Below are 12,022 nucleotides of genomic sequence, written 5' to 3'. Positions count from 1 at the left end.
CCCCCCCTTCTTCCTCCTCCCCATCCACTTCCTTCCTCCCTGTCCCGGATCCGTTTCCGGGAGCGGCGCGCGCGGCGCTGTGGGAAGTCGTCGTCTCCCCCCCCCCCCCCCCCCGTTTCCCCCCCCCCCTTCCTCCCCGCGGCCTCCCGAGCTCCCCCGGGGCGCATGCGCGGTGGCGGCCGCCGCTGCTGCCTCCCCTCCTCTTCCTCCTCCTCCTCCTCCTCCTTCTCCTCCTCCTCCTCCTCCTCCTTCCCGACAGCGGCGGCGGCGATGAGGAGGAGCGCGGGGGGGGGCGGCGGCGGGACGGCCGGTTGTTCGCGCCGCTGAAGGGACACGAAGCAGCGCCGCGCCGAGGCGGGGGCGGGGGGCCCCGAGTCGCTGCCCCCCCCGCAGCCCCGCCGGGGAGTTTCTTCCACATCCCCCCCAAACACACCGAGAGCCCCCCCCGTCCCTCGGGGGCGGCCCCGCGGAGCGCCGCTCCCTCCTCCTCCTCCCCCTTTATTACCCTTTGTGTGCGTCTCCGCCTTCCTCCCTGCGCCCGGGGGCCCTGAGGTGAGTGCGGGGGGAGCGGCGGGGCGGGGGGGGCTGTTTGTTTACCCCGTGTTTACCCCCTGTTTACCCCGGGGGGGCACCGCCTGTCACTCCGGGCCCCTTCCCGGCGCCCCCCGCCCCAGCTTTGTTGTCGGGGGATGCTCCGGGGATGCTCCTTTGGGCCCCTCCGGAGCGGGAGGGGAGGCGGGTGACGGTGGCGGGGGCGCCGGGCAAAGTTCGGGGTGCTGCGGTGGGTGCCGAGCCCCGGCCGAGTGCCCCAAGTGTTGTTTACCCGGGATATCAGGGAGCCCCGGCGTTGCCCCCCAGGTTCCAGGCCGTTGTTTGACTTATTGTTTGAGTTATTAAACCCCTGCGGTGGTGAAGGTACAAAGACCACTTGTACAAAGACCCTTTCCCGAGCTGAACTTCCAGGGGATAGACAGTCCAGGAGCTGGACTTGGTGTCTGCGGGCTTGGGATGTGCTTTGGTGGCAGCCCCTGGTTTATCGGTGGTGCCCGGCTATATTTGGGCAATGGTTTGTTCGGATGTATATGCCGGGATGTGTTTTTCCATGGTTTCTGCTGGGAAGGCCAAGTGTCTCCATCCCCGCTCACCGTCTTGGTCAGGTGCTGCTGGTGGACTGGCCTGACCATGTTTGCTGCTGGTTCCAGGGAAACTTATGTGTTCAAACGTCTGAAATAGGTTAAAATGTAATGGCTTTAAGTGTCAAACTAAATTGTGGACTCGAGGAAATGTTGGGAGAAGCCTCCTAGATGTTTGCAAGGATCCAGAAGTACGAGTTGAGGTGTTAACACCAAGTTGAGATGAGACAGTCCCCTACACAAGTAGGATGTTTATATTGGAATTGCTGTTGTCTGCTTATTTCTGGAGCTTAATTATGTCCTCTGTAATTTCCAAAAGGCGGTTGAAGTGCTTTGGTTTATTCTGGGTTTATTATTTTTGGTTTATTAAGTGCTGGGTGCAGAACCACGGAGTAGGCCATGGGTGTGTGTTCCAGAGGGGCACCCCAGTTCAGTGGTGAGCACAGAGTGTGTGTGTCACTGAAGGATGCCCACAAGAAAGAGCTCTCCTGACATGCTGGGCTGTCTCCCATTTCTGCTTTGTGCCCACGTGTCTGGTGGGAAGCAGCAGTTTTGGGGTCGGGCTGGGATGAGTTTATGGGATCTGTAATTTGATGGAGTGGAAGGAACAGGAGAGGACCAGAGCTGGATTGATGCTGGGCAATGTTGTGATGGAGAATTGGAGGCAGCAGCCATAACTGGAGCTCTTTCTCATAGTTTGCTGTTAGTTTTCTTTTTGCTTGTAGTAACTTTGGGTTTAAGCATGTGGGGACAAAACCTTGATGGCATCAATCCCCAAAATCAGCAGATCTGTGTATAAACACCCATGATTTAAACATACTTACTCCAGGTGGGAGTTGGACAGCAAAAGCCTGTCCAGGAGGGAAGGACATAATTTCATTATTTTATTTCATGACACTGCTGCTTTTCTCAGCCTGGGATCCCATTGATCTGCTTTGCTCTGTACATGGAAGCCCACAGTGGCTGCAGGATTACATTCCCCCTACATGCCCCCAACTTCCACATCCTCCAGTGGTGTGATACAGTAATTATTGCAGGGATTTCACCATCTCCTTGTGTTTTGGGCTTTAAAGTGTCTATGGTTTGGTTTAATATGGTTACACAGTGAAATTGAACAGGATTCTGAAGCTGGGCAGAATAATTCAGGGGTTTTTCTGGCTTTAAATCAAAATAACTGATAAACCTTCATTTCCATAGGCCTCCAGTCCTGCAGGCAGGTCTGTGCTGGAGGGAGAGCTGTGGGATTGGGGTGGGAACGGCCCTCTGAAGGATTCTGGGTGGCAATTCCTGAATTTCTGCTTGGCACAAAGGGCTCTCAGGCTAATTTGGGCCTCCTGGCTGCTGTCACAACCTCCCAAGAGCTGAAGGAATTGAACCTTTCAACCTGTGCTAGGAAAGATTGGGAATTATCAACAGCTGTAACTGAAAGGCAACACAGTTTCCTTTGAGTTGGGTTCCTAAGCTCTTTTTGCTGCTATTATTGAGATATTTACAGGTGCTGATTGCTTTCAGGAAAACTTGGTGTGGATTTTCCAGTTCTTTATCTTTGGGGACGGAATTAATAATTATTTTGCTGTATTCTGGGTCAGTGGCTTCTGGAGTTAGCAAGGAGCTGCCATGGCTGTGCTGAGCATGGAGATGCTGTTTAGGCCTGACTTTAATCATGTTTCTGTGGAGTTTCTGCCATCCCTTCCTTCCTCTGTGGACAAATGAGTTGGTCTCTGTTTGGATTAGGGAGGCGGATGTTTGAGGAGAATCTTTATGATGCAATACCTTCAATAATTGAACTTTTCTTGCTGTCCTTTCATTGTTGGGCTGTGCAGGGATCAGGGTTTCTCCTTGTCCAAAGGCACTGGAGATCCTGGCATCATCACAGCCTTCTCCAGGATGCCTTGGGATTCAGCTGGGTCATTGAATTCGCTTTGTCAGTGGATTTATATTTTTTTTTTCCTGCTGTTCCTCATGGTTATTCCTTCTCTGTGGAAGATGAGTGTCTGGAATGCAGTCTGTGAGCCCACTGTGGGTTTGTGGCTGAGCAGGCCGTGCCCCTGTGCCCATCTGGAGCCCCTGTGCCCATCTGGAGCCCCACTCCTGTCCCAGGGTCTCTCCATGGCCTTAAGGGGCCACGAGCACAAAGCAGTTCAGGCTCAGCTCTTCATGGCCAGGGACACTCAGTTTGAAAGTGGCTGAGCTCCCTTTGCAAAAATCCTGTCAGAACTTTGGGCAGGTGGGGAATTCTGTTTGTCCTTTCAGCCTTGTTGGGTTGTCTCAGGGTTTGGGTTTGTTTGGTTCTTGTTCTGTCCCAGTGAAATGAGAATTACCATTGATTTCAAAAATAAAAAGATACAGGATACATTTATTTCCTTTTTAATGCTCTTATGTCATTAAGGACCTGCTTATTCTTTTAAAGAGTTGCTTGAACGTTGGAAACCACAGGCTCTCATTGGCTTTTCTTTGTGTTTATTTTTGGATCTATTAGGTGCAATAATTCTGCTCAATCAGTTTCAAATGGGCCTGCACAGGAACCAGGGCTGGTATTAGGGATGAAATTTTGGAAGAGCATTGGAAATAGCTTTCAGGATGCTTTCATTTTTCTCTGTGTATCTGGAGCTAAACGAAGAGGGAATAAAACAAAAAGCAGCAGTTAAGAAATTGAGAAGTGCTGACTCTTCCCCTCTTTTGAATTCCAAGTTCTTTATTATAGCAATTTCTATTTCTTGATGAATCGTCTAGAAAGGAGTTCAGACTTGGTACTATTTTTAAATCAAGGTGAAATTTGTCAAAATCACTTGGACTGCAATGTTCAGAAGTGTATGAGTACACATGCAAACGAGTCTAGCTGCATACACAAATAGGTAAATATATAAACGAGCATCTACAAGAAGTAGTGAAAGCACTGATTGGAATTTTGGGGTGCACAGTGAGCCCCGAGCTCCAGCAGGAGGATCACCCATGGCTATGTGAGCTGTGTGACACGAGTTTGTGTGCAGGTGTTCCCATCCCCAAAATCCCCATCGCTCCCATCCTTCCCAAGGGAGTCACCGAGGGACAAATCCTGCTCTGGCTCCCATTGCTGGTGGAGCTGGAGATGCCCAAGATCCATTTCTTGTTTGTTTGAGGGTTTTTTTTTCTGAAATATTCTGTTTCAGGAGCTTTAAATGTGCTTTAAAATAAAGTGGTAAAGTGCTTGAAAATTCTTTTTATGTTTCTAAGCAAACCTTTATTCTTTCATTTATTATTCTAGTTAAATTAAATCTGTTTATTTTATATATTTTTATTTTCCAGAAAATCTTTTAAACTAAGCTAGCAATATTTTAAAAATCCTTATCCTACCACAATATCTGATAACCAGAACTCATAGAAGCAATATATTAATTCATTACTTTGCTATGAGGTAAAATTGAAAAAAAAAAAATATTGTCATAATTTTTGCTTAGTCTACATTTTCAGTGGCATTAAATGCAGAATTATTTTGGTGGGTGAGCAATCTGAAATGTAAATAGCATGTGAAATATGAGGGCCCTTGCTTTGCAGCATCAGTGGCGTGGCCTCGCTCAGGAAAATTCCCAAGTGAGGGAAGCAGAACAGTTGTCAATTGTTTGCACAACAAATCCTGCTGGATCAAATGCTGATATTCCCAACGTTTAGATCAAGGAAGGCACCAGATAATGTTGCCTTGTACCCCCCTGCCAAAGGCAACAAACACAACCTAAGTTAGGAGAAAATTTGGCCAGCTCCAACCTGGGCCTGCATATCACAAATACAGATAGGCACAATTTTCCATTCATGCTGCCTGATGGTTGAAAAACATGGAAATTCAATTTCATTTGGCCAATTTTAGACTTGGTTTGAAGCTCTGGTAGATCATTGCCAACGTGTTATTTAGGATTATTTGTTGTGACAAATTAAAGGCTTGATCAAAATCCGTGAAATGTTTGGGTTTGTCTTCAGCCTTGAGGCTTTTACCTGTCTACCTCATGTATATTTGTATATATCTGTATATATTTATATAGATATCTATGTATATATTTATATAGATATCTATATATATTTTATATATATCTATTATATATCATGAACTATATGTATATATTTATACAGATATCTATATTTTATATTTCTATTGTATATATTATATATGTATTATATATATTTTATATATAATATCTATTTTAATATATATATCTATTATATATATTATATATGTATATATATATTATATATAATGTCTATTTATATATATATGTATATATGTGACTAGGCCCACCATAATGAGTACAAATTTCATATATTTTGGCAAGACTGATTCTGCAGCTCCAATCTAACCAAAACACATGAAATAATGAAAATAATAAACACAGCTTTACATTTTTGGTTTTGTTTGTCCCTAATCTATTTAATTTATTTTTTTTTTATTTTTAAGACTGATGCAATGAAGCTTTATGCATCGATTTAATTTTTTTATATAAGCACACTGTCAATTTAAGGAGATAAATTTTATTTGTTTTAACAGTGTGTAGAAGAGAAGCACAAAAAAAAATATTGTGCTGGATCCTCTCATCCAAACTGTAGATAAGAAGAATTTTTTTAGTATCTGCTATTTTTGGAAGAAAACACTGCAAAAGTGAACAAATGAGATCATTGATTGAAGAAACAAAGTAGTCAGGGATCTGTAGTGAGCTGGTTTTTTTAGAACAGAACTTCCTTTTGTCTTTTAGGGCTTGGGGGCAGGAGAGGGATACGTTGTTGTTCCCTCGTAATCTTTATGGGGAAGAGGCTTGGGTCGGATTTCAGAGGTGATGTGTTGGTGATGCAATGTGGTGTTGTCTTCTTGTTCCTGAGCCTGCCTGCCTGGAATGGCAAATATTGTAAAGTTTGCTGGCTTTTGAGTTGTTTCTGGAAGGCTCATCCCATGTTTCTCAAGGAGTAGCTCCCTTTGAAAGCTCAGAAAATATGAATTTTCCTCATTTGTGCTATGCTAGGAAAGGTTTGGGTTTTGGGAGGTGCTGTTTAAAATGACTTTTCCTCTGGATTTTGTCCCAGGGGAGTGAATTGCTGGGTTGGGGAGTGGAGACCAGGGGAAGGGTTTGGGGAAGGGTTTGAGGAAGGGTTTGAGGAAGGGCCTGTGGAAGGGTTTGGGGAAGGGTTTGAGGAAGGGCCTGTGGAAGGGCCTGTGGAAGGGCCTGTGGAAGGGCCTGGGGAAGGGCTTGGGGAAGGGCTTGGGGAAGGGTTTGGGGAAGGGTTTGTGGAAGGGTTTGTGGAAGGGTTTGTGGAAGGGTTTGTGGAAGGGTTTGGGGAAGGGCCTGTGGAAGGGCCTGTGGAAGGGTTTGTGGAAGGGCCTGTGGAAGGGTTTGGGAAGGGTTTGTGGAAGGGTCTGTGGAAGGGTTTGTGGAAGGGCCTGTGGAAGGGCCTGTGTGGAAGGGCCTGTGTGGAAGGGCCTGTGTGGAAGGGCCTGTGTGGAAGGGCCTGTGTGGAAGGGCCTGTGTGGAAGGGCCTGTGTGGAAGGGCCTGTGTGGAAGGGCCTGTGTGGAAGGGCCTGTGTGGAAGGGCCTGTGTGGAAGGGCCTGTGGGGAAGGGCCTGTGGGGAAGGGCCTGTGGGGAAGGGCCTGTGGGGAAGGGCCTGTGGGGAAGGGCCTGTGTGGAAGGGCCTGTGGGGAAGGGCCTGTGGGGAAGGGCCTGTGGGGAAGGGCCTGTGTGGAAGGGTTTGGGGAAGGGCCTGTGTGGAAGGGCCTGTGGAAGGGATGGGGAAGGGTTTTGGAAGGGTTTTGGGAAGGGTTTGTTGGTGCTGATGGCATCAGAGCCCCAGTGAGAGCTGAACCTTGAGTGGCCTCAGATCAGCCTGCCCAGAGCTGCAGAGGGGATCACAGCCAAGCACTGGCCTCTGATTGCCCCCAGAAATTCCTGTCCCTGCTTCCTTTCAAGTTCAAACTGGACACATTGGCATCTGGGTTTGGTGTTGTGGCTCTCCAAGGTTTTCAGTGGAAATTTTGTCCTAAATACCAGAGCAGGTACCAAAATCCTTTAGCACAACCCTTGAGTTGTCCAAACTCAATCAAAGTTGACTTTTCCCTGCTAAGATGATTTAAACACTGAGGGCTGGGAAATCCCACCTGCTCAGGGCAGCCAGAACAGACAATAAAACAAACCAAAAACTAAACCCAAAAATTCCATGTAATACCTGAAACTTGGAACGATATTTGAGTTTAAGGACCATGTCCTTACAAACCTGTGAGTTTTGGAGCCTTTAAAAGCCACGTGGCTCCCTTGGAGTTGCCTGGGTGTTATTAAGTAATAAAGCAGGGCTGTGTCTGTGGGCCAGCTGAAGCAAACCATATCTGGGCTGGAGGCTATTGGTTCCTCACCTCTGGTTTAAAATTAGTGCAATCATTTGCAGCGTGATTCATTTCTAAAAATGACTTGTCCATCTGTGCAGGGTGCCCTGGCTGGAGCCTGACAGTGCTGCTGGGGCTCTGCTGGAACCTCTGGTACTCTCAGCACATCTTGGAGCTGTTGTAGCCCACTTTTCTGTGATAAATACTTTAATTCAGGCATTAAGCTGGGTATAAAACTTTGGTGTGGGTGATTTTTAATTTTTGGAAATATCTATCCAGTATTTCTACTCTTGAGACTCTACTAGTAAATATGTAGATAAGAAATTTTCAAGGAAAAAAATAAATATAGTAATAATGTCTATTCTGTTTTCATTGCTAAAATGTTTATAATTTTAGCCCTAAATCTGAATTTTTATGAGTTGTAACTTCACAAAGGTCTTGGGGAACAAAACTTGTAACAAAGTAATGCTCCCCCTAAAGTTGGGCAGCTCCTTCATCAGCTGCCCTGTGGGTTCCTGGGGATCACCTTCCAGAATTCTGGGGGTTCCTGGGCTTTTCCCTGTGCTGCTTTCCCTAAAAACGTCACAGTTATGGATCAGTCCTTCCTCATCTGCTGTAACTCAGCTCCTTTGATGGAAGAGTCCTGCTAAGGATCTGCAGAATTTAGGAGCATGTCCCTGGAACTTAAACAGAAAATCAAGACAATATTTGAAATTTTCATTTTTGTGTTAAAGGAGCTTACATGCCACTAAAAGTATTCCCATGTGTAGGCAGCATCCTTTTTCTTAAATAATAATTATCAGACAAATAACTGTTGCTTTGTCAGAGAAGGAATATCTAAACTTTGCAGAGCCTGTTGTTACAGTTTTTTAATTTTCAAAGAAAAAAAAATCAAAAAGAATTGATCAATACTTTCTCCAAGTATTGATCTATGCTAAATAAAACTAAGTTTAACTTTATTCAGGTTTTTTTTGATGTTACAGATGCAACAACCTGAGAGAGACTTATCCCATAGATGAACAGTTGGAAGTAGATTATTCTCATTTTTAATGCTATTGCATTCAAAAAAACAGTAAAAACTGTTAATATTCAGTTTTTGCTAATTATTACAAATAATTATAATACTTTGTGATGATGTATGTGAGTCTGAAATGTTTCTGTGCAATTACAGAAAAAATGAAATACTTTTTAGTTTGTATTTTGGTAGATAAGAGTCAAAGGCATTTGTAATATAGGAAATGTTCAGTACAATGGTGGTGAATGTAAACTGAATTGTTGCTGATGGTGAACATTAAATTGAGGATATTTTAAGGCATCTCCAGTTGTTGTCTTGAAGGAAAGCTCTTTTTAGATGTTTTATTGCTGTCCCAGTGTTGGGAGTTGGTTGTCCTGTGCTCCAGACCCCTTCACAGGCAGGTGGGATTTTGGGATTAGGTTCTGTGGACCTGGATGTTCATCAGAAATTCCCAAATAATTACTGGGTTTTTTTTAATCTCTGCATTAATCCTGTCCAGTGTAATCCGTAATTATTCTGTCCTCAATTTGCACAGACTCTGCTGTTGTTTACTCCTGCTTTACTCACCTACTTTATTGTGCCCCAATAGACATTCCTGACAAGTTCCTAACTCTGAGTTGCCTTGGGAATGCTCTGTGTGTTTTTGGGGCAGCGAGTTTATCACCCCACAAAAAACCCATCACACTTCAGGGAATGCACCCACTAGGTTGAAATATTTTGATTTTTGTGCACAGGATGGTGAGGCTGCCTCAGGGAAGGGGGAGTTCCGTGGAGCTGCAAGGTGCAGCCTGTGGATAAACCCCTTGCTGCTGCTCTCTGTGGCTTTGGGGTTGGGGAGCAGGGGTTTGGCTCCCCAAAAGGAGCAGGGCTGGAACTGAAAGCTGCTGCAGGAGGAAGGAAACGAGCGGGGAAACGCTCGGAACAGGCAGAGCCTGGGGAGGGGATGGGGGTGAGGCACAGCTGGAGTTTGGGGCACAGTCAGGGCTGTAAGGAAAATAAGGGGAATGTGGGGAGCAGGGGCTGTGGGGGTGTGTGAATTGTTTGTCTTGACAGAGGGGAGCAGGTCAGAGAAGCATGGAGTGGTTTGGGTTGGAAGGGAGCTTAAAGCTCATCCCATCCCACCCCATTCCATGGCTGGGTCATCCAGCCTGGCCTTGGGCACTGCCAGGGACCCAGGGGCAGCCCCAGCTGCTCTGGGAATTCCCAATTCCCAATGTCCCACCCATCCCTGCCCTCTGGCACTGGGAGCCATTCCCTGGCTCCTGTCCCTCCATCCCTGTCCCCAGCCCCTCTCAGCTCTCCTGGAGCCCCTTCAGGCCCTGCCAGGGGCTCTGAGCTCTGCCTGGAGCCTTCCCTTCTCCAGCCATCATCCACAATTCCATGTGCTGCTCTGGCCCAGCATCAGGATTTGGGAGACACCATGGGGAGAAGGCAGGGAGGGGTAAGAAAAGGAGATTTTGGAACAATTATTTTGCTGCATTTTGTCCCCAGAGAGAATCTCCAGTTCTTGGAGCTTCTCCGTGGCCTCCTCAGGACTCGCTCCAGAGCTTCTCTGTGCCAGGGCCTGCCCACCCTCCCAGCCAGGAATTCCCAATTCCCAACAATTCCCAGTGTTCCATCCATCCCTGCCCTCTGGCACTGGGAGCCATTCCCTGGCTCCTGTCCCTCCATCCCTGTCCCCAGCCCCTCTCAGCTCTCCTGGAGCCCCTTCAGGCCCTGCCAGGGGCTCTGAGCTCTGCCTGGATCCTTCCCTTCTCCAGGGGAACATTCCCAGCTCTCCCAGCCCTGGGATCCACAATAGGATGGGAAGGGGAGCTGGTGGCTCTTGATGGGAAACCCCACCTGGCAGCCTCGCTGAAGCCACAAGTATCAAGAATATTTTCACACAGTATCAACCAGAAAGTGCTGCTTAATCACAGCCTTTACATCCAGCAGCCTCAGAATGATTTGAAAAGGGAAGTAAACAGGCCTGTGAGTGTATAAATAATTCCATAATATTGCCACTGTTGCTGCCTCAACTTGGAAGAGCTGGGAGTGGCTGCTGAGCGGGCCTGGCTGCTCTCACACCAGTGATGCCTTGTGGAGGCTGACCTGGAACAGGGACTACACAGAGCTGAGGAATAAAGGGATTTTTAGGGATTTGTCAAGATGGATCCACCTTGGGCAGCACCAGAGCCCAGCCAGGGCTGCACCCAAGATGAACCAAAATGGCCCCAAAATGCACGAGCGCTCCCGGGCTCTGTCCCTGGGATCAGTTCTGCTCCATTTGCACCTTGCAGTTCATTGTCCCATCCCAGCTTCAGCCCCTGCAGTCCCACCCTGCTTGTTTTTCTCTCTCCAGCCCACAGGGTTTGTTGTAGTGGAGACAGAGACAGCACAAAGCAACACACTCCATTTTCAGAAGGCTCCAAATGTGCTTTTTATACATTCTCACAAAATTTCTAAGTTTACACTTTACTCATTGGTCACAAGAAGCAAAGTGCCCATTGGAATAGGCAGCTGCAGGTTTCTCTTATTTATCCTTCTTTCTTTCTTGGTTTCTGTGTCAAAGACCTTGGTAGAAAATTCTTTCAGGGGTAAAACTGGATCCTCTTCAAAATTCACTTCTCTGTGGCTCCCAGAAGCTGCTGTAAAACCTCTCCCACACTTGTTTGTGCTCTTGGGCTGAGATTTGGGTCATTTGTCCTTGGTCCTCAGCTAAAGGAGGAATTCTTCTGTCTGCCTGCTCTGTGAACAGAGCCCTAATATGAAGCCTAGACTGAGACAGAATCTGAAAAATATGAAAGCTAAACCTGAGCATCATCAGGAGCTGTATCAGTGCCCCAGAAACGCTTTCACCCCTTGGAGGATGCTGGCCTGGCTGTTTGGCTTACAGGAGGGCAGTGCCATGCCTGGAGCTGGGTTCTCCTTCATCCCAGCATGGTTCTGCTCTGCTCCAGCCCATCCATGGCTGAGCTTTCCTAGGGAAGTGTCCGGTTTTTGGCTGTTTGGATGGCCTGGAAGGGCCCGGGGTGGCCTTGGGGCAGCCCGCGTTTCAAAGGACCAGAAGAGGCTTCAGTTCTTTTCTCGGTCTCGGTGTTTATTAATTGTTTATCTAAAAGATTTTCTCTCGGCCCGACAGAGCTCTGCTCAGCAGCCAGCCATGAGCACACTCCCTGCCCTCCGGGCGGTCACCTACCTTTATACCCAAAGTTACGTGTACAATATTTATCATTTTTCTCCAATACCTTTTACCCTTATTGCCCAGTGCACTTTTAGTAATGACCAATCCCAAAGTGCCACCATCACCACAGAAGATGGAGGAGAAGAAGAAGAAGAAGAAGGACAGGACACGCCCCAATTCCTCCATCTTACTTCTCTAAACCCCCCTGTACAGAAATCCTAAACCCTGTGTTTCACTCTCTAATTAACCAATCCCTTCACCATTCACCCCGGTGAAACCCTCCTGTCCTCATACAGGTGTCGTCTCCTGTGTAGGATCAAAGTCCAGCCACCAGACACTTCTGGAACATTCCAGGACTCCCGAGCCCCCCAAGGGTGCT

General features: G+C 47.2%; 1 protein-coding gene across 2 annotated transcripts in view; it reads left to right on the top strand.

The window, feature by feature from the left end:
- Positions 1-112: 112 nt before the first annotated feature.
- The window catches only part of MBD5 (methyl-CpG binding domain protein 5), a 150,414-nt gene continuing 138,504 nt past the window's right edge, over positions 113-12,022 (top strand). For both annotated transcript variants that reach the window (XM_074547847.1, XM_074547846.1), the window contains exon 1: positions 113-552. The gene's annotated coding sequence lies outside the window, so the exon portion shown is untranslated. The remainder of the gene's footprint in view (positions 553-12,022) is intronic.

This window comes from Zonotrichia albicollis, chromosome 10 (genome assembly GCF_047830755.1).
Source record: "Zonotrichia albicollis isolate bZonAlb1 chromosome 10, bZonAlb1.hap1, whole genome shotgun sequence".
In the NCBI taxonomy this organism is placed as follows: domain Eukaryota; kingdom Metazoa; phylum Chordata; class Aves; order Passeriformes; family Passerellidae; genus Zonotrichia; species Zonotrichia albicollis.
This window is presented reverse-complemented; position numbering and strand designations above follow the sequence as displayed.